Source organism: Carlito syrichta, unplaced genomic scaffold (assembly GCF_000164805.1).
Source record: "Carlito syrichta isolate Samal-C Ts95f unplaced genomic scaffold, Tarsius_syrichta-2.0.1 Scaffold135680, whole genome shotgun sequence".
Classification (NCBI taxonomy): domain Eukaryota; kingdom Metazoa; phylum Chordata; class Mammalia; order Primates; family Tarsiidae; genus Carlito; species Carlito syrichta.
In genome coordinates, this window is record NW_007079776.1 from 69,107 (window position 1) to 89,921 (window position 20,815).

Genomic DNA, 20,815 nt, shown 5'->3' on the forward strand with positions numbered 1-20,815 from the left:
ATGTGTGTATATATATATATATATATATATATATATATATATACACATATATATGTATATATACACATATATATGTGTGTGTGTATATATATATATACATATACATGCACACATATGCCCAGAGAAGAGCGAGAGACCCTCCAAGAAAGAGGGCACCGTCGAGAGAGGTACTCAGGGACAAACCCGCACCAAGATAGAGTCAGGCCCAGAGACAGAGAGAAGGTCACTATGACACGGGCTCCCTGGCTGGACAGCACCTGCTATGACAGGACAGACACACAGAAGAGAGACACGAGCCCAGACAGATGACATGGGCAGCGAAGGAACAGTCGCAAGAGGAGGGCCCCCTCAGGAGACAGCACAGGGCAGAGGCAGACGGGCAGGCAGGGCGGCCCAGAAGCCTGAGGGTGGCGTGGCAGAAGCAGGCAGGCAGGGCACGCTGTGGATGCTGCAGTCCCGCGCCCTGGCAGGCTGCTCTGGGTAAGACGTGCTGCGGGCAGGGGTCTCCCTCCCTGTCTGAGTGCCACAATGTCAATGTCTAGAACAAGAGAGACAGGCCACGGGGCCCCCGAAGCCCCAAGGTCTCCCTGGAGACCCCTTGCTCTACAGCTGCAGGGCCTGGGAGGTACCCTCCTGACACACGGACCCTTCTCCCTCCTGTCTGGCTCAAGCCCTCGAGGAGAGGCCCGAGGAGGAGGTTCGGAGACACACACGGGAGGAGGCAACCCCCAGGGAGGGCCGGCCCCAGGGGAAGAGGCTGCAGCCTTCTCTGCAGGGACCCGGGCCTCTTCACATAAGCCGCTTCCTATCTCTGGGTCTCAGTTTCCCCCAGCCTCAGAAGCCCTAGCCTCTAACATCCAGTGTCTCCAGGATGCCCCATTTAGCTGAACGTGTGTGCGGTAAAGGTTTCTGGGGCCCCTCCCATCCACCCACCCCACCTGCGTTTCTGAGTGAACTCTGAACTCTCCTAAGCCCCACCCCCACTGGGCTTGGATGGTAAAGGCCAGCCTTGCAAAGGGATGTCTCCACTACAAAGGGGATTCCCTACTCAAGCGTCCCTTCCCTGCCAGCACCCAGGGGAGAGGATCCACTATGCTGACTGTGCTTGGTCTCCATGAAAGCTCATGGAGAAATGACAGTGTCCGTTTGCAAACTGGAACCTTCAACTGGCTCCCCGTGGCCCAACTGGTGGAGGTGCGATGGCTGGTGAAGCCTCATCCCATACCACTCCTCTGACCTGCCCTCTGGAGCCAACACCTAGTGTCCATGGGCTGGCGGGAGCTGCATGTCCCCAGGGTCCCTGAGGCTGACCCCAGCCGGCTGAGAACTGCCCCAGTGGACGTTGGGCTCTGAAGCTGCAACCTGACCCGGGCAGGCCTGGCCCACAGCTGGTGGCTGCAACCTGTGCCGGCCACGTCAGCAATTCCTGCTGAATCTGGAAAGTGCCCTGCTAGGCACCTGAACCTCCAGGAAGCCCTGGGGGTGAGGAAGAGCCTTGGAAGGTCGGGGGAGCAGGTCGCCAGAGCAGGTCCATGGGAAACAAGCCAACATGGCCTCCAAGAAGCTGCCTCCGGTCTTCCTCTGCCTCTGGAGAGCGCGGGGCCGGTGCTTAGTGCCTTGGGTCTGGCTGAGGGCTCAGGTTTGAAAGTTAGATGGAGCCTGGTTCACCTCCTAATGGCTGTGTGACTATGAGCATGTTACTTAAGTTCTCTGTTCCTCAGTTTACTCATTTTCAAAACAGACCTTTATGAAGATTAAATTAGATAACCGAGGCAAGTGCTAATTAATACAACTACCAATAAGAGTCCCCCAGCACACAAAACATACTCTCATACACCTTCTCTCTCACACACAAGGCAGGATAACATAGCAATTATCAGCAGAGGCTGGATCTTAAATCCTGGCTGGGCAAGGCACAGTTTTCTTTTCTTTTATTTTCTTAAGAGACGGGGTCTCAGTCTGTCACTTGGCTGGAATGCAGGGGTGTGATCATAATTCGCTGCAGCATCCTGGGTCAAGTGATCTGCAAGGACCCGGGCCTCTTCACATAAGCCCTTCCCTATCTCTGGGCCTTAGAGAGATCCTCCTGCCTCAGACTCCTAAGCAGCTGGGACTTCAGGGGTGTGCCACCATGCCTGGCTAACTTCTTTTTTAAATTTTCTGTAGAGATTGGGTCTTGCTATGTTGTCCAGGCTGGTCTTGAACTCATGGTCTCAAGTGATCCTCCCTCCTCAGCCTCTCAAAGTGCTGAGTTACAGGCATGAGCCACCACACCTGACTGAGATATAATCTAAAATTCTCACTACTTTCCAAGGAACCCCCCCAGCTCCCAATAAAGCAGCAGGCTGTCCTTTGAGGACTGAGGGGTTTCCTGGCAAGGGGGTCTGCAGACTGCCCTCTGACCCTTTTGCTCTCAGAGCCTCTAAGCTACCACCTCCTGAGGATTTCCTCAGCCCAAGTCCTCTGATGAGGCCAGGCAAGCCCCACATGGCCCAGGGAACCCAGCCCCAGTCCAGGTGATGGAACCCTGTGTCTTGAGTCAGCTCATGCTTGGTGCAGAGCCAGCAGATGCGGAAAAGTCACGTTGTGCTGGGATTAAGCGCCTTTAATTCCTGTCGAATCTCCCATCTGACTCCTGACATCCCCCCCCAGCCGGCCCCACAGTCATTACCATTTAAACACCTGAATTATCAAACTGCCAGGCACCAAAGCTGGCAGATAATTTACTTCTGTTACAAAAGACCGACTGGGGGAAGGGCCCATTCTCTAGCTGTTGGGCGTTCATCTTTCTCGCGGAGCCAGGAACGTTCCAGAAGGGCCTGGGTAAACATCGATAAGGGAAAACCGGAAATGATTTTCCAGAGAGTTTATGGCATCCTCCTTTTCCTCCTCCCGTCTAAAGACAGGACTGTGGCCCTTGGGATCCGATGCCCGAGACACCCCTCAGGTTGGGTGAGAGGCCAATCTGTGTGAGCTCAGGGTCAGAGGACTCAAGCTCCTACCCTGCTTCTGCCACCTGGAGAGTCCAGTTGTTTTCCTCACCTCCCTCTGCCTCAGTTTCCTCAACCATAGCAGGGAGACACACTGGTCCCCACCTCCCTGGGTGTCACTGGGATCAAGATGATGCACAGACTGCCGATGCTGTTACCGCTGTCACTGTGATCCTGATTGCTGCCCTCAAAGGGCCCTGTGGCTCGCCTGTTCTCCGCCTCCAGTGACAGACGTGAAACGGGCAGCCGCTTTCCTCTAGTTCAAGAGGCTCTAGGACAGGCGGGTCTGCCCAGGGCACATGCCAAATACCGTATTCAAATGGGCCCACGGGCGGCTCCCACCGCCCTGCCGCCAGGCCCTGGGTGCCCTCCTCCACTGAATCCCTGCTGGGTCAGATGCCGTGCTGGGCCTTTCGAAGGGCTACCTGCGGTTTGGCTAGACGCCCTGGGGGGCACCTGCTCCCCTGGGTTCCGACCAGTTAGGCTGCGCTCAGCTCTGCCTCGCACCGTCTCCCTGTTCCTGCTGCCTCCTGACCTGGGTTCTAGTTGTTTCACAGACCCGTGAGTGTATGTTTCATATCCTGCATTCGGTCAGCATTTATTGAGTGCCTACTGCCTGCTGTTCCTGCCCACCCTTCGGGAGCAGCTCCTCTGTGCTGGTCACCCTCTTAACAGGCGTACGGTCCATGATGCAGCCACAGAAGGGCTCCATCCTCATTCTGCCCAGCAGGCTTCCCTGTCTCCCATCCCAGGAGAGGGCCTGATGTGTGCCCAAACACCATCACCTGCTCTAGCCCCCAGCCTCACCTGAAATCCTGGAGATGTTCTTAGTGTCAATCCATTCCAATCAGCCCCCTCCAGAAAGCCTTCCACAGACCCTCACTCTCCAATGACTCCTCCTCTTTTGATCCCAACATGTCCCCTCTGGACACTGCAGGTCACGAATTCTGTTCCTGCACATGGCCTACACTGTGACCTGGCTGGTGAGCTTGTCAGGACTGGCACCGGTCTTCTGTTTCCTTGTGTCCCCAAGAGCTGAGCCCAGGCCCACACAGACAGTGGGCACTTACTAAAACCTGCTGCCTTACCGGGTGCAGACGGAAAGTGCAGGGGCAGGGTGAGGGGGAACTGATGTGGACAAAGGCCTGGGGGTGGGTCCTGGACCAGGCACCAGCTGTGAGCTGAGGACCCAGCTGGGGCTCCCAGCCTGGGGAGGAGACAGAGCTGCCCACACGGGCCCGATACCCAAGATGCAAGAAGCCAGCGGCCAGGAGGTTTGGTGCAGCCCGGACCTGAAGCCCATACCCGGACATCATCCCAGTGGGGAGTGAAGTCCCCGGCAGTGAATAATTTCTTCTCTGTCACTTGCCAGGGCCCAGGTGCCTCGGATGAGGTCTCATTAGGACAGGCCAGCTTCTGCACCTCTGCTGATTAAGTCCCCTGGGCACCAGCGAGTGGAGGTGGGAGGCTGTGAGGAGCCTGAGAGCCTTTTCATTTCTGGAGCTCCTTGTCCTGTGCATGGATAGTCCTGGAAACCATCCATGGGGGCTGCCCTGGCTGGTGTGGGAGGACCAGGGGCCAGGAGCCGGCTGTTGATCTAAGCTGCCGGTGCGGGTTAGAGAAGGGAACAGTGTTCAGGGCAGGAAGTCCCTTGAATCTGCCCCGAGATGGCCCTGTGTTTCCCCAGGGCTAAAGTCTGCTGGGGCTGTCTATCACAGAGGGACCACCCAAGGGGGGGCGACAGCGGGCAGCCCAGACACCAGACAGTAAGCAGTAAGCCATGAGGTGGTCAAAGTGCTCCCCACTGTCTCCCTGCACAACTTGCAAGCATGTTTCACCTGGGCCTCAGTTTCTCTGTCTGTAACAAGAAAGGGCTCCACGGGGCCATTCTTTAGTTCTGACGCTGCAGGTGTCCACGTGTGTTAACTAATAAAGCTCCAAGGTTCCTCAGAGGAGACAGAGGACCCAGAGGAGACCCTCCACTCTGACTACCCCACCCTACTCCCCTCATTAGCTGCAGGTTATTGGTCCAGCTTTGCTCACAGAAAAAATCTTGAATCTGAGGTGGGCTCAGAAAATGCCTTCAGAGTCAGGGCTGTCCAGAGGGCCCAAGGGAACAACCGCTAAATGGCAAGTCACACCCGGGGGCAGCTTCTCTGCCCCTGGGGCTCAGAGGCAGTGAGGAAGCTGCAGAGCCGGATACTCAAGGGATGGGTTGAGAACCTACAGACCTGCCCCAGGGAGCCGGGCAGAGTTGAACATCGCGGAATGTCTGTCTGACTATTGTGGAGTCTTAAGAGCAGCAAGAGCCCTGACAGGTCATACAAACCCCTGGTTTCTTAGCGTGAAAACTGGGCCCCAGAGAGGGACAGGTCCAAGTTCACCCCGTGGGGCTGTGACACCATCCAGGGCCCTGACTTTAGAACAACGTCCCTTGCAGGCACTAGTGTGTCCCAGGTTGGCCCAATCACAGGTATTATGTGGAGGCATCTGTTAAAAATTCAGAGGCTGGGTTGGGCTCGGTGGCTCAGCCTATAATCATAGCACTTTGGGAGGCCAAGGAGAGTGGATTGCTTGAGTCTGTGGGTTTGAGACCAGGTCTCTACAATAAATAAAAAGAAATTAGCCGGGCGTGGTAGCGCATGCCTGTAGTTCCGGCTATTTGGAAGGCTGAGGCAGAAGGATTTCTGGAGCCCAGTGGGTCGACGTTGGAGTGGCTGTGAGTGTGCCACAGCACTCCAGCCTGGGTGACAGAGTGAGACTCCAAGTCAAAAAGAAAAAAAATTCAGAGGCCTGGGCCCAGCTCCAGACATACAGAATCAGACTCCAGGAGAGGTGCCCGAGAATCTGCATTTAAACAGGCACCCAGGTGGCCTCAGGCGCTGGCAGACCTGGGAAACCCTTATGTCCCCATACTGAAATGTCATCCAGGAGTTCCCACTTGGAAGCTCAAGAGAGGAGAGAGGACAGAGGGGAGGGCGCAGTGACTCATTCCCAGCATTTTGGGCGGCAGAGAAGGGAGGACTGCTTGAGCCCAGGAGTCTGAGACCAGCCTGGGTAACATAGCGAGACCTCATCACTACAATAAATTTAAAAAGTAAAAATTAGTCGGGTGTAGTGGCATGCGCCTGTAAGTCTCAGGTACTCAGGAAGCTAAGGTGAAAAGATTGCCTGTAGTCCCAGCAAACTGAGGCTACAGTGAGCCATGATTGTGCCATTGCACTCCAGTCTGGGTAACAGAGTGAGACCCTGACTCAAATAAAAGAAAAAAGAGAGAGAGAGAGAGAGAACCTTGGGGTCAAGTTTCTCTGGGGAGGGAAGTATCTGGGTAGAGCTAACGAATGCCAATCTCAAGCAGGTGCTCCTTTGGAAGGGTAGAAGGCATCTCCCAGGTCAGCTGCCAACAGAGGGGATAGGGCACTGATAGCTCTTGCTGCATTTCACCCTTCCCGGTGGGTGGACTGTTCCCACTTCCCAGATGAGGAAGTCAAGGATGAGCTAACTTGTCCAGACTCACTCAGCTGATAGGCGGCAGAGCAGAAATCTGAACCCGGAATTGTCTGTCCCTAAAACCCACACTTCGACCACATGCCAAACAGCATCCTTTATCACACTGAACTGACACGAGAGAAGTCGTGTGTGGTGAGCTCTCCAGCAATGGAGGTGTCCGGGCAGCAGCTGGGGAGCTGTGGGCAGGCATGAGGTGACCTATGCCAGCCCTCCTGGGGCTGGGGCTGGGGACAGGCTAAGCTGGCTACAGGATGCAAGGACGGAGAAAAATGTTCCAGGTTAGTTTCTAGCTCGTCCAAGTCCTCCTGGCTCAATCCTACGCCACCCTGGAGCCGCGGGGCAGGAGGTGGCTAGGAGCCTCTACCTGATGGGCATCTGCTGGGGACAGAGACAGTGGGCACAGAGAGTTGGCTCCCCAGGCGATGAGAAGGGCAGGGGTGGGGGCTGTGTGGGGGAGTCTGGGTGAGGACGGGGCCGATGGACAGCGGCAGGGTCCACCCAGCCGAGGCTGTTTCACGCTAGCCTGCCCCACTGACTGGAGGGTGGGCCAGATGGAGGTGGCACCACGGAGCATTCCACAGAGGTTATGGAGCAGAGCTGTTCCCACGGGCTCTGAACAAGGCCCCCAAAGATGCCTCCGGGAGGCAGTGGAGGGTCCCGGAACAGCTGTGAGGCAAGATATGCTGCTTCCCAAACCGGAACTGAAGAAGGGTGAGAAGCACTTAACGCGAGACACAGATGTGATGGAAAAGCTTCCAAAAGTGCAGAGACCACACGTTTCCAGCTTCCCATCAACGAGTCAGTTCCCCAGGGGCTCTGGAAGGTTCTCTGGGGCCCGGCTCGCCCCGCAGCCAGGGTGGATGGACGCCTGTGGGGACCACACTAAGGTCCTCCTTCTTCCCTTTTCCTGTACTGGCCACAGCCCTGAGTTGAGAAACCCACTGTGTGGACCCCACGCCCAGGGAGTGGAGCAGAGAGGGCAAACACGTGCCATGTAGTGCATGACACTATTCCTCACAGAGTCTGCATGCAGCCTCAGAATCCTTCTTAACACAGCCCACCAAGTTCAGAAATAACTGGCACATTAGACAAAACCCTGTTGCCAGAAGAAGCAGAGGGTGCACAGGTTGGGTGGCTTCCCGGTGCCTTTCAGCATGGGAGTGCCGGGAATTGTGCTGGGGACATGGTTCAGAGCCTGCTCTGAGCCTTCAAGGAACGGGGAGACAGCAGATGGCTGGCTTGGAGGACCAGAGACAAGGAAAGGCCACAGGGGCTGAAGGAGGGAAGAAGGCATCTCACTGGGCTGGGGAAAGGAAGGAGGCTTTGGTCAGTACCCTCTCAAGCTTCACAACCCCTGCTAGTGGGAGAGGCAGGCCCCTTGGAGGGAGCCCAGCCCGGCACCTGAACCTTCTGTGACTCCCGCTACCCCACTTGTGCAGCACAAACAAGAGAGGCCGACTGTAAATGGAGCATGCAGCCAAGTGCGGCTGTGGGGGCTTGTGGGTAACAAAGAAGAAAATCAGCTCCGGAGGGTGGAGTGCTCTGGAGGGGCTGTTCTGCTGCCAGCCGGGCTCCTAGGGTACGCTCCACCTCAGAAGAAGCCCTCCAGGGTTCACCAGGCTCCCGAAGGTGACTCCCTGCTTTCCTTCCTGCCCTTGGCTGGCCCCGCCCCAGGCATCCTCCACCTCAGGGAGACCTGAGTGGGCAGCACACACCCTTTGGGCACCTCGGCAACTCAGGCTGGGCTGGCCAATGTGGGAGGGTGGCAGGCAGGGTGTCCTCCTCTCCCGGGAGGGACAGGGGCTCGGAGCCTCCATCTAGGGTGTGTGCCAGCTGTCAGGATGCTGGGAGAGACGAGGGGCGGGGCCGGCCCACACAGCCCGTGACAGCTGCCTTGGAGCCTGTTCGGGGATCAGGTGAGGGGCAGTCCTTGAGCTCTGGGGTCCACTGGGGGCTGCGGGGAGGGAAACGAACCATTCATCTGGTCACTCCTCTATTTACACGGGTTCCAACCATGGTCCTGCCTGCCTCGATGTGCCTTTATGGTCAGCGCAACGTGGCTCGGTTTCTGATTTTGTCCTGCAGGACAGCGGCAGCCTCGTCTACAGAGAGAGCAAGCGCTTTGCAAACTGTCATCTGCAGCATCTCCTTCCCCCGTCTCAGTTTCCCTACCAAGAGAGTGGGGATGGGAAACCCTCCAGGTCTGCTCTGTGCTTCTGACTGGGCAGTGGAGGCTGCCATGTGGTATACGTGTTAAACACACACCAGATTCCAAAGACTCGGTATGAAAAAAGTGTCTGTGACCTGCCCTGTGTGCCCCATATATGACCATCCCGATATGTCATCCACACAAAATGAAAATGGGCCCGGCGAGCAGCATGACTCACACTTGAAAGGGCATGAACGGCTCCGAGGAAAGAGTCTAGAGTTTGGGAGAGGCGTTTGGGAGCGGTGCTCAGGGCCTCCGGGAGGTGGAGGCCGTGGGGGAGCAGGTTCGGCCCGAGGAGGCTTCCAAAGAACGAAGCCACGTGGCCACAGGGGCTGCGGTGGGAGAAGGAGGGCAGAGCGGGGAGGAGTGAGGAGGCTGGGACAGGGCAGGGTGGTGGAGTGGAAGCCCAGGGCACAAGCAGAAGGCTTAGCGTGTGAGGTGACTGCAAACAGAGGCCAGATGGCGGCGGCTTCGAATGCCAGGCAGAGTAGGGTGGGCACGCAGCAGGCACTTCCAGGAAGACTGGGACCAGGGCCGGAGACCGAGGGAGCCCCCGAGGATGTCCAGGTGAGTGGTGGGGCCTCTGGCCTACGTCTCAGGCCACGGAGCCCCTCCAGACCCGTACTTCTCTGGGAGCCCACCCCAGCTCTTGGGAGGGGACAATTTATTTATTCATGAGCACACAAACGCTCGCGCCAGGCAGCCAGCTCTGCACACCTCACTTCTAATTATAGCAGGAATTTCATTAATGCTGGAGGGAAATGCCAGTTTTTCGGCTGCCCTGCTAGTGGGCGCAGCCCCCCACCCCCGTTTCTGGGCCCCAGCCCATGGCCAGTGGTCCGTCGGCCCCGGACGGCACGGGGCAGCCACGGGGGTGGCTCTCAGCTTGCACCGGCCTAGCTGAGCTGGCTGGCATGGTGGGTCATGGAAAAGCATGGGCGCCTGCCTCCACTGCCTGGACACACACAGATCACAGCCTCTGGGAAGACGGGGTGTGGGGTGCTGCCTTGGACGCCTCTGAAGAGCAGGACGGGAGACAGTCGGCGTACTGGCTAGGGCTGGATACACAAGGCGAAAGTGGCAGGTTGGGAGGCCAGGAGGTTCTCCCTTGGGGACGTCAGAAGGCGATGACAGGGCGCAGACGTGCTATGGGGATGCCTGGCAGGGAGCAGCTCTGAGGGCAGGAGACTGAGGTGAGGTCCCATGGCGAGGGAGGCCACATGAGGGGAGGCTGCTGGGGGGGGGGTGTGAGAAGAGAGGGGAGCCGGGCAGGAGAGAGCCACAAGAGAGGCAGGGACAAAGACAGTCACAGGAGAGGCAGAGAGACGCAAGACAGAACCAGTGCCCCGGCCCGCCCAGAGCACCAGGCAGTACACACAGCTGAGCTGGGGCCGGAAAGCCAAGGACAGAAGTAAAGAAATGACTAGTGCCAAGCTAAGTTTGGCTGCGCAGAGGACTCCCCAGCACAGCCGGCCTGCCCAGGGGGACCAGCTGGGCCCACCCAGAGGCTTCAGGCCGGAGACTTGTGGGTATGAGTCTAAGGCGGGCAGCATGACCTCCCAAGCCACAAGGTCCAGACCACGGCACAGTCAGGACCTCCCGCTGTGAAGCGCAGGTAAGAGTTCAAGGCCTGGATGCTTCCCCCTCTGGGGCCCTTCCAGAGCCCACCTTTGGCCCCCCATCCTGCTCCTCAGTCAGCTCTCTCATGGTCAGTGGGGCCCCCAGGACAGTGTGAATGTGGAGCCGGTGCACACACGGGGGGGGGTGTCCTGGTACATCAGTAGAGGGGTCTCACCAGTATTCACACAGCATCACACACCAGCCTGAATGATCACACCCACATCCTCACCACAGACACACACACACACAAACGCAGGCACAGCCGCACACCCTCCCTCGTCTCTCTCTAGAAGCCCTGAACTTCCCGGAGCCTCCAGGGCGTACTGCTGGTCTTGGGGCTTTGGGTGGGGAACTCTGACCCCACAGTAGGGTCAAGAGGGAGATTGGGTTTGTCAGGCTTAGCTCTGGCCCCTATGCAGAGCCACCTGGGCGGGGGAGGGGGCTCTCTGGAGAAGACAGCCTTGGAGAATATGCTCCCCATCTCCTGCCTTCCTGACCCAATCCCAGGGAGGGGACAGAGCTGCTGAGGTGACCCCAGACGGACCAGCAGGTCAGGCCTGGGCCTGAGGCCTCCAGCTCCCAGACAGGCTCTCCACTCCCTACACTCTCTACCCAACCACAGCCTGTATGCTACTCTCCCCTCACCACCGGACGGGGAGCCTGGGTCTTTCCCCTGACCCTGCTCAGTGTCCTGATGTCCCTGCAGTGGGGCCTGTCAGGGGAAGCAGGCAGTGAAGCATCGACCTCCTGTGCCTGGATGTGCCTCCTCCAGCCCTCCCTCCCTGCCCATCCTGCCTCCCCAGTGCCTACCTGGAGAGCCTCATGCTTTCTCCTAGATGCCTAGGGATGCCCCAAGCCCCCCAGTCCACTACCCACATGCCCCGTGCAGCCCCAATCCCAGCTTACATACTTTGTAGTGACGAGAAACTCACAACCTCCCTGGAAGGCAGCTTTAACAAAAAATCTCTAGACAGCTCAGACTCTTGGCAAGTTGAACGTGCGGATACCAAAGAGACAGTGTGGTCGCCACCAAGGGTCGCCACAGAGTCCACTGGGCAAGACTGTCCTTTCATTGTGAGTTTAGAAACAGACAGAATGGGTCCATCACCCTGACTGTCACTCCAGATCGTAACAGAGCTAGAGAAACAACGTCCTGTAGCCAGCAGCACCTCCTTCACTGATGACAGAAAATTGGGACCCAAAAGGAATTTGCTCACGCAATTAATCAAACACCAATGGCAACTACCTCGTGTGCCAGGTGTTAGGCGGTGGAGTAAACAGGGGTCATCTGATACTCGTTTGTGGGGATGGGCAGAAGAGGGGGCAGCCCTGCATCCGCCTCAGCCAGCAGGTCCTGGTCCACCCAGGCCTCTTCCATCGCATCTGCCCACAACCCCACAGGATTCAGAGTCGTGCAGACAGGGCTTTTGGGGACCCAGACCTGCTCCTCTCCTGGGCACAGCCCTCAGTCCCCACCCCTGGCAGCCACCCTAGAGAGAGGCCAGGCCAAAGAGGCCACTGGGTGGGTGCTGGTACAGGGAGGTTCATTTGGGGCACGATGAGGACCCAGCAGGGGCGGCCACTCCCACTCACGAGGGCTGAGGCCTAAGGCCAAGGGTGCAGTGTGCTGGGGTTCGCACTTTGTTCCCCAGGGGGACATGTCTGCCCCTCCCCCAGGAATCTGTTCCGGTCTAACACCTGCCCTTCACCCATTTTACAGGTGGCAAAGCTGAGTCCAGGGAGAGGCAGCTGCTCCTCAGAGCCACACAGGGAGCCGGTGGGCAAGAGCACAGCCTTCTGCTGCTGCCGCAGGCACCACAGCCTGCCAGCCCTGGGAAGGAGGGAGAAGGCTGTGCGTCCGCCGTCCCCACCCTGGCCGTTTCTAGGACACCCAGGTATTGATTACCGCCCTTGCCTTGGAGTGGTTTTCTTTTCTTTTTCCACCAAGGCTTTCTGTTCCTCACTTTTTTTTTTTTAAAGAATAAACTGGAAGCTGTTCCTATGATTAATTACCAGCTGCCTAATGCTCCGCCACTGGCAATTTCTGGAAAGGGAATGAATTACCTTGAAAAACATCCGAAAAGAGAAGCCACCATGAAGGAGAATTTCAAAGGTTACCCGACAATTGGCAGTGGGTTCCCTTATCCCTATCGGATTGCTGGCAGGCCCCACTGGGGAGGGGCAGACCACCAGCCTGGGGGGGCCACCCTCCGGCTCCTGCAGGCAGACGGGCTTGGAGGGCAGGCAAAGGCTGCAAGGCAGACACGGAGGTTGTTTCCTGAGCAGCGACCTGGGGCCTGCCCCGGGGCCCAGGCCCAGTCCCCAAGGCATTGCGGGGTGCTTAACGCTGTGGGCCTTGGTTCCAATCCGCACCCTGCCATGTGCACACGGCTCTGTGGGTTTCTTAAGCCTGCTGAGCCTCTGGAGGACAAGGCATTAAACAACCTCCTCACGGGACTCTTGTGGGGAGAAATATGTATTTAAGCAGCAGAGTGCTTGCACGCAGTGGACGCTCACGAAGCTGTAACGTTTAAAAACATTCGTGGCTTCTAAGCATCCTCACAACAGCCCTGTCAGCAATGCTGGGATAATCACCCTCATTTTCAGATGAGAAGACTGACTCTCACGGGAGGGAAGGGACTGGCCCAAGGTCATGCAGCAGAGAGCAGGGAGTGGAATTTCCTGCAGCAGGAAGGGAGGTGGAGCAAGGTTTCCTGGTTCCAGAGCCCAACTGAGGCCAGCCCATCCCCACCCTGGGTGAGTCCACCAGGGCCAAGACTCCCTCTCCCAGGTTGGCCGCAGCACCATTGTGCCTTGGGACAAAGGCCCTGGCCCATGCAAGCATCATCCCAGGGTCGAGAGGCGCAAGTCAACAGAGATGACAGGGGTCACCCTTGGGCTCAGGGCCAAGTGTGAGCCACCCTGAAATGTCACCCCGTGATGAGACACGCCAGTGTGCAGGCCAGAGGTTCCACCGAGAGGCTCGGTCTTCAGGATCTGCTGTACCCTCAGGAGTTTCCTGAGGAGCCCGGACCCCTCATCAGGCTGGGCGAGCAGTTCGCGTCCACCTTGGCGTTCATGGGCCCTCAGGAGGAAGAGGATGGTGGAGACGGAGGCGTGTGGATAGAAGGGAAGGTCCCAACACACTTGAGTCAAACAGCTGACAGATCCCAAGTGCTTGCTGTGTGTCAGGTGTGCTGCTGTCTCATGCCTAATTGACGCATGGGTAAACTGAGGCACCGAGAACACACACAGGTCACAGTGAACACATGCCATGTGTCTCCATCTCCGCATGTTTGTAGGAATGGGCAAAAGAGGGGGCAGCCCTGCATCCACTTTAGCCAGCAGGTCCTGGCCCACCCAGGCCTCTTCCCATGCAGCTGCCTATACCCCCATAGGGTTCAGAGTTGTGCAGGCAGGGCTTTTGGGGACCCAGACCCGCCCTTCTCCCAGACACATCCCTCAGTCCCCACCCCTGGCAGCCATCCTAGAGAAAGGCCAGGCCAAAGAGGCCACTGGGTTGGCGCTGGGTACGGGGAGGGCTCATTTGGGGCACGATGAGATCCCAGCAGAGGCGGCCACTCCCGCTCACGAGGGCTGAGACCCGGGCCAAAGGTGCAGTGTGTTGGGGCCAGCACTCCGTGCCCCCGTGGGGACATACCTGCCCCTCCCACAGGCATCCAGTCCAGCCCCCTGCCATCCAGTGGCACACCTACCTCAGTGATCCGCAAATCACCAGTGTCCCACGCGCCGGTCAGCAGCTCGCAGCCCTCCACCTCACTCCAGCTCCATCCTGCTGCAACGAGAAGGGGTGATGAGTGGGTTTCCCCAGAGGGACCCCAGCACCGACCACCCTGCCACCACCTGACCCCACGGGAGAGTGTACAGCCAGCAGAACCGTATCATCCCATCTGACAGATGGGGAGCCTGAGAAGCATGACAGGGAGCCCAGAGGTAAACAGAACCCGGCACTCCACATCTGCAGTCACCTGCTCTGGGATGTGGACATGCTCCAGCCTCTCCCAAGGCTGCTGGGAGGACCCAAGCAGCTATGGTGACAAAGGTACTTGGCAGTCACACATTCATTCAACAAACACTTAACAAGCACTCTGGGCTGTGACAGCGGTCCCTGCCCATATGGGGACTCAACAACGAGCTAAGAATAACATGGCGCCTCAGTCTGTAATCCTAGCATTTTGGGAGGCCGAGGCGAGTGGACTGCCTGAGCCCGTGGGTTCGAGACCCACCCGGGCAACTTGGCGAGACCTTGTCACTACATTAAATAAAAAATTAGCTGGGCGTGGTAGCGTGCGCTTGTAGTTCCGGCTACTAGGAAGGCTGAGGAGGAAGGATCGCCGGAGACCAGCAGGTTGAGGCTGTGGTGGCCAGGAATGTGCCACTGCACTCATCTAAGCAACAGAGTGAAACTCCAACTCAATAAATAAATAAATACATAGATAGATAGATAAAGAATAACACAAAATTAAAGGCAGTGCTTGCCAGAAAGAGTAAGTACAGGGGTTACACAGCAGAGACTCAAGTTCCAAGGTGGCTTCTTTGGGGAAGTGACATTGAAGGACAAGCCAGAGAGATGCAAGCCGAGATGAGGGAACAACATGTGCGAAGACTCCAACATGGGGAAAAAGCCTGGCCCAACGGAGGACTTGAGAGTGGATGGTGTGAGTGGGGACCAGGGGACAGGGCCAGGAGAGGGTGGACAGGAGCCATGGGAGCGGCTGGGCAGCTGAGGGACATGACTCCAGTTCTAGTTTGGGAGGACCCCGTGGCTGCTGAGGAGAAGAGCCCGGAGGGACAGGAGAAGGCAGGAGAACAGTGGGGAGTTTGTTCCAGGCCCAGGCCTGAGCCCGTGAGCTCAGGACAGAGAACGAGAAGCAAGCAGAAGCACAGGACCTGCCGGAGTGCTGGGCAAGGGACACACAGCCTTCCTTGCTGTGTGGGGCCTGGCTGGCCCACCTCCTCTGCGGAGCCCCAAGGGAACCCAGGAGGGGCAGACCCAGAGGCCCGGCTGGCAGGCTTCCCTGGAGACCCTGCTGCAGGCTGGGAGGTGTGGAGCCTTGAGCTTGAGGCCTGGCCAGGAAGGGGCTCGATGTGAGGCCGGGAGCAGTCCCTGTGCCAGCGCTCCCACCTCTAGGAAACAAGAAGCCTGACTGCAGGCCTGCACATCTCTCACGAGGCCTGGGCTAGCAGCAGGGAGGCGGTCTGCAGGGCTTCCACTCACACCGAGGGTCCAGGGGGCCTCAGCCTGGAGCCCTATCTCACTGTGCGGCTGGACGGGGCTTCCAGGGAGAAGTGGGAGCCCAGGGCTTCAACAAGAGGTGCTGGGGCTTAGAGGTAAGATGGGGGCCTCAGTATTAACAAGGACCTGGTTCAAGCCCTAGTTTCACCCTCATACCAAACATGCAGCTTGGACACATTTCGTAGACCTCTCTCTGCCTTAATTTCCTCAACCGTGGGAGGGGATACAGGAATAACGAGGAAACCTCCCTCTGGGAGTCGTACAGACTGTGCAGGGTGATGCAGCAAGGGCCAGACACGACAGCAGCTCTCCCTGCTTGTCAGCTGAGGCACGAGTGACCTCGTGGGGGCCAGCTCTGGGTCCCTTGGAGTGCCAGGTCCCTAAGCCCCAAGCTCCCTAATCCAGGCCCAGGGTCCCCACCCCAGACACAGGGAGAGGGCATGGCTCCACATCCTGACCCTCTGGCTCTGGTAGTCCCCAAATTCAGGTCACCTTGGGGATATAAACAGTTTTGGAGAGGCATGCAGTGGTTCACACCTGTAATTCCAGAACTTTGGGAGGCAAAGACGAGAGGTCTGCCCAAGTCCAGGAGTTTGAGGCCAACCTGGGCAACTTGGCAAGATCTCATCTCTACAATAAATCAAAAAAATTAGCTGGGCATGGTGGTGTGCGCCTGTAGTTCCAGCTACTTGGAAGGCTGAGGTGAAAGGATTGCCTGAGCCTAGAACACGTCGAGACTGCGGTGGCTGTGAACGTGCCACTGCACTCCAGCCTGGGCGAGAGTGAGACTCCAACTAAAAAAAGAGTTTTGGGTTCATGGATCCATTTCACAGAGGAGGAAACTGAATGGGCCTCCCGCCTCCCTACTACCCATAGCTAGGCCCTTCCCAAAGGCAAGCTGGCTAGCACAGCCGCTGACAAGGAGAAAAATCATTATCTTGGCAGCTGAGACAGAAGTCAGAGCCGGAATCTCTTGTTCACTCAGTGAGCACCGTCCAGGCCCCCAGGATCATGTCCACCCTTCCTGCCTCACAGGGGTGCCCCAGCTCATGGTACACACACACATGCCTCATGCCCTGGCCAACCTGGCCCCTTGGTGTCAGGCTGGTATGAAGGCACAAACTGAGACCAGTGAGGGGAAGGGACTTGTCCAAGGTCACACAGTGATAAGTATGGGTGATAGGATTTGAACTCAGGTCCTGGCCGGGGGTCTGTGAGCCTGCATTGGACTGACCACTGGGAGAGAGAAGGGGGGCAAGGAGGCTTGCCTTAATTGAGTCCTCATTGTGGATGATGCCTGGGATATTGTCTTTAATCCCAGTGAAATGCTGGGAGGTAGAAACTGTTCCATACGAGGTCCAGAGAGGTTCTATAACTTCCTGAGGTGGCACAGCTAATATGGAGCTCATAAGAATGCAGCTGGGAGCCGGGCTCAGTGGCTCAGCCTGTAATCCCGTGATTTGGGAGACTGAAGTGAGTGGATGGCCTGAGCTCGCGGGTTCGAGATCCGCCAGGGCAACTTGGCGAGCCCTCATCTCTACAATAAATCAAAAAATCAGCTGGGCATGGTAGCATATGCCTGTAATTCCGGCTACTTGGAAAGCTGAGGCAGAAGGATCGCTGGAGCCCAGCAGGTCGAGGCTGCGGTGGCCGGGGGCAGCCACTGCACTCCAGTCTGGGCGACTGAGTGAGACGCCAACTCAAAAAAAAGAATGCAGCTGGGATGTGAGTAAGCAGTCTGCCCGCCTCACATTCTGCCCATGAAGGGGTGACCAGCCAGGGAGCCTGACCCTTGCCCAGCCCTGGGAGCTGCTCAGCAGTTCTGCTCAGAGCCAGGCGGCTCTAGGCACCCAGGCACTCTTGCCACCGTGTTGGACACCCCTCAAGCTGGGGGAGGGGACTGTCAGGCCTAAGGCATTGTGGGGTGTACAGACGCAGGTGTCATGGAAGAAGAGCTCAGGGCACGGTGAGATACAAGTCAGGGAGAGGAGAGGGCTCAAGATCATGAGAGGCAGAGTAAGGATCAGCACTATGGTCACAGGGCACCCATGCTACATGGTCCCACTGCCACTTCCCTGGCTGAACAATTCCCGACACACTGACCCTCAGGCACCTGGGCTGTGCTACCCCCGGGCCAGACAGCTGCTGGTCGATGGCCAGCAGACTCTCGGGGTGACAGGGGTTTTCCCACCTTGGAGGGCCCCCTCCCTGCATGCATCCCCTTATATGACCCCAGGGATAGACTCCTGTTCTCCCTGGTGTCTGCCCTGGCTCCAGGAGCAAGGCAAATATTTACCCCATGGTTATCCAGACCAGGCTGGCAGCCTGCCTCCTGCATTCCTGAAATACCTGTCCCCTGACCTCACAGGCTGGGGGTGGGGAGCCAGACGCCAGGAGGGCAGGCAGCCCTGAATGGCCCCTCCAGTCCCAGCCACGCACCCACCAAGGGAGGCTTCGGGCTGCTCTGGCAGAGCTGGATGTTGACCCGAGCACAGCACGGACCTCCCCACGGACCGTTAGGGGAAGGGGGCTGGAATACCCAGGGCGCCATGGTGGGGCAGGGGTAACACTAAGGCCACCTCTGAGCCTGTAGGGCTCTTGTCCCTTCTGCCAGGCTCCTTCTCAACTACCCGGCAGCTCTCACAGCCCCCCTCCATCTCGGCACAATCCTGTCGCCAGGTATAAGGTCGCACTTTACAGATGAAGACACAGTCCAGCAGGACAGAGGCCACACTGAGTGGCAGGAGCTGCTGTCTCCCCGCCTACACCATGCTTACTGTAGCCCTGGGTCCTATTCTTGGATGCCCAGGGACCACCTCCTCCACGCTGCCTTCTCTGGGAGTCCCCCACCCCCAAGTGATCGTTCCCTTCCCTGAATTTCTAGAACATTCTGATGGTGTTTCTCTTTGTGTAATTAAAATTGAGTGCTGGTTATCTCTTCAGCCAGGAGGCCTGCCAGGTCAGGATCTTGTCCTCATTCCAGGTACAGTGAGGGACTTGGGCAACCCTAAGTGTTTAGGGAGGGCTGAACGTCCTCTCAAACTTTTCGCCAAAGAGCAGTTGGCATTTGGGGTCCAGGAGCTCCTGGGCCAGGCTGCCTGGGTGTCACAAGGCACCTTGTCTCAATAATCCTGTCTGTCCTGGCCTCCTTTGAGGAGGCTTGTGTGGCTCCTACAGTCTGCCCATGCCCAGTGTGCCCAGGCCTTGCATTCGGCTCCCTTTGCCCTCTTCTCTCCTGCCTGGAACCTTCACAAGTGGCTAGGAAGGGTAGACTGGTAGTGTTTAGCTGACCTGCTGGAGAGGCGGGAATGTCAGGCCAGGAAGTGGAGACCTGGCAAGTCTGGGTGATGGGGAGTCATGGCCAGCACCTGCTGCTGGGTCCTTGGTACACCTCCATGCATGGACGTCTCCTGTGGCTAGAAGATGCCCAGTGTAAAAGTGCGTTCACAAAATTGGGGGACCATGAGGGACCCAGAGTGGGGAGGACTTGGGGCTCACAGGACGAGTCCCTCACTCACCTAACATCCCTGATACTTCACGTTCTCGTTTATATGTGTGTGTGTGTGTGTATTTTTTTTTAATTGGAGTCACTCCATTGCCCAGGCTGGAGTGCAGTGGCACGCTCACGGCCACCCCAGTGTTGACCTGCTGGGCTCCGGCAATCCTTTTGCCTCAGCCTTCCAAGTAGTTGAAACTACAGATGTGTGCTATCATTCCTGGCTAGAGATCTCGCCAAGTTGCCCGGGATGGTCTCAAACCCGCAGGCTCAAGCAGTCTACTCACCTCGGTCTCCCAAAGTGCTGGGATTACAGGCTGAGCCACCAACCCTGGCCATTTTGAAAATATTTTTAAGAGACAGGGTCTTGCTGTGTCGTCCAGATTCGAGTGCAATGACGTGATCACAACGTATTGCAGTCTTGAACTCCTGGGCTCAAGCAATCCTCCCACCTTGGCCTCCCAAAGTGTTGGGATTACAGGAATGAGTCACCACACCCAGTCTAGTTTCCTCATTTTTTAAATAGGGGTTATAGGTGGCTCACGTCTGAAATCCCAGGGTTTTGGGAGGCTGAGGCAGGAAGATAGCATGAGCCCAAGTTTGAGACAAGCCTGGGTAACATAGCAAGATCTCATCTCTACAAATAATAAGAAAAATTAGCCGGCGTGGTGGCACGCGCCTATAGTTTCAGCTACCCAGGAGGCTGAAATGGGAGGATCACATGAGCCCAAGAGGTTGAGGCTGCAGTGAGCTGTGATTGCACCACTATACTTCAGCCTGGGAAACAGAACAAGACCCTGTCTCTAGAAAAAACAAAATAAAACAGAACAAAATAAATGAACAAATAAACAAAAAACAATAAAATGGGGGCTAAAAACCAACTTCTAAAGGTTGTTTATCCATCTCATTCATTCATTCATTCATTTCCATTGTTTAACAACTAACGACCATATCTATTATCTGCCAGAGGAGGAGAAGAAGGAGAAGAGAAACAGAGTGGGGTGAGGGCAGGGTCAAAGTGCCCAACACCTGCCCATCTTTTGTGTGTCCCAAGGGTGCTCACATACTGTTAACTCAAGGTGGGGATGACACTGGAGAAGATGGATACTTCTAGAACGATCAGGGGCTTGAGGGCAAGAGTGCTAGAGGGTGTGCCCAGCTCAGTCTGGGAGCAAAATGGAGGGACAGGGACATTACCCTTGGCAGCATCACTCAGGCAGGAGGGTACCCTCCTGGGCAAAGGCCCAGAGGCTTGGGGGGGAAAGGGCTTTGGGCTGAAGACCTGTGGTGGCATCTGTGAGCAGGGACAGATGTATTCATAGGGTGGGGCACATGTAAAGACATACCTGGGGGTCCCATCAAGCTTCACCCCCATCTAATCCTGGCTTGCCGTGTTCTCCAGGCCAAGCTGGAGTGGCAGCCCCTCCAGAGAGCCTGCCAGAACTGGAAAGTCCTCACTCGCGTTGAGCGTTCAGGCCCAAGGAATGACTTCCACCCACTCTGCCCTAGACGTGCCCTGGCTTACAGTGCACACGTGTGCCTCGCCCAGCCCCCGGCCCAAACTGCCCTAGCGGTGTGGTGAGGGGCTTCTGCAAATACACAAGCTGAGGCCTGAGTTCCTAGCACAGCATCACACAGCTAAGCAGCAGAGCTTGGGTCCCAGATCTGGTACGTGGGAACATAGAGCTGTGCTGTGTGCCAGAGGGAGGGACCCCACACAGAGATAAACAGGG

The 20,815-nt window shown here is 57.2% G+C and overlaps 1 protein-coding gene across 1 annotated transcript in view; it reads right to left on the reverse strand.

Moving 5' to 3' along the window:
- LOC103250906 (zinc finger MIZ domain-containing protein 1-like) overlaps positions 1–20,815 on the reverse strand; it is a 76,178-nt gene that overhangs the window by 39,342 nt on the left and 16,021 nt on the right. Inside the window, exon 2 of the mRNA XM_021708267.1 lies at positions 14,046–14,125. The gene's annotated coding sequence lies outside the window, so the exon portion shown is untranslated. The remainder of the gene's footprint in view (positions 1–14,045; positions 14,126–20,815) is intronic.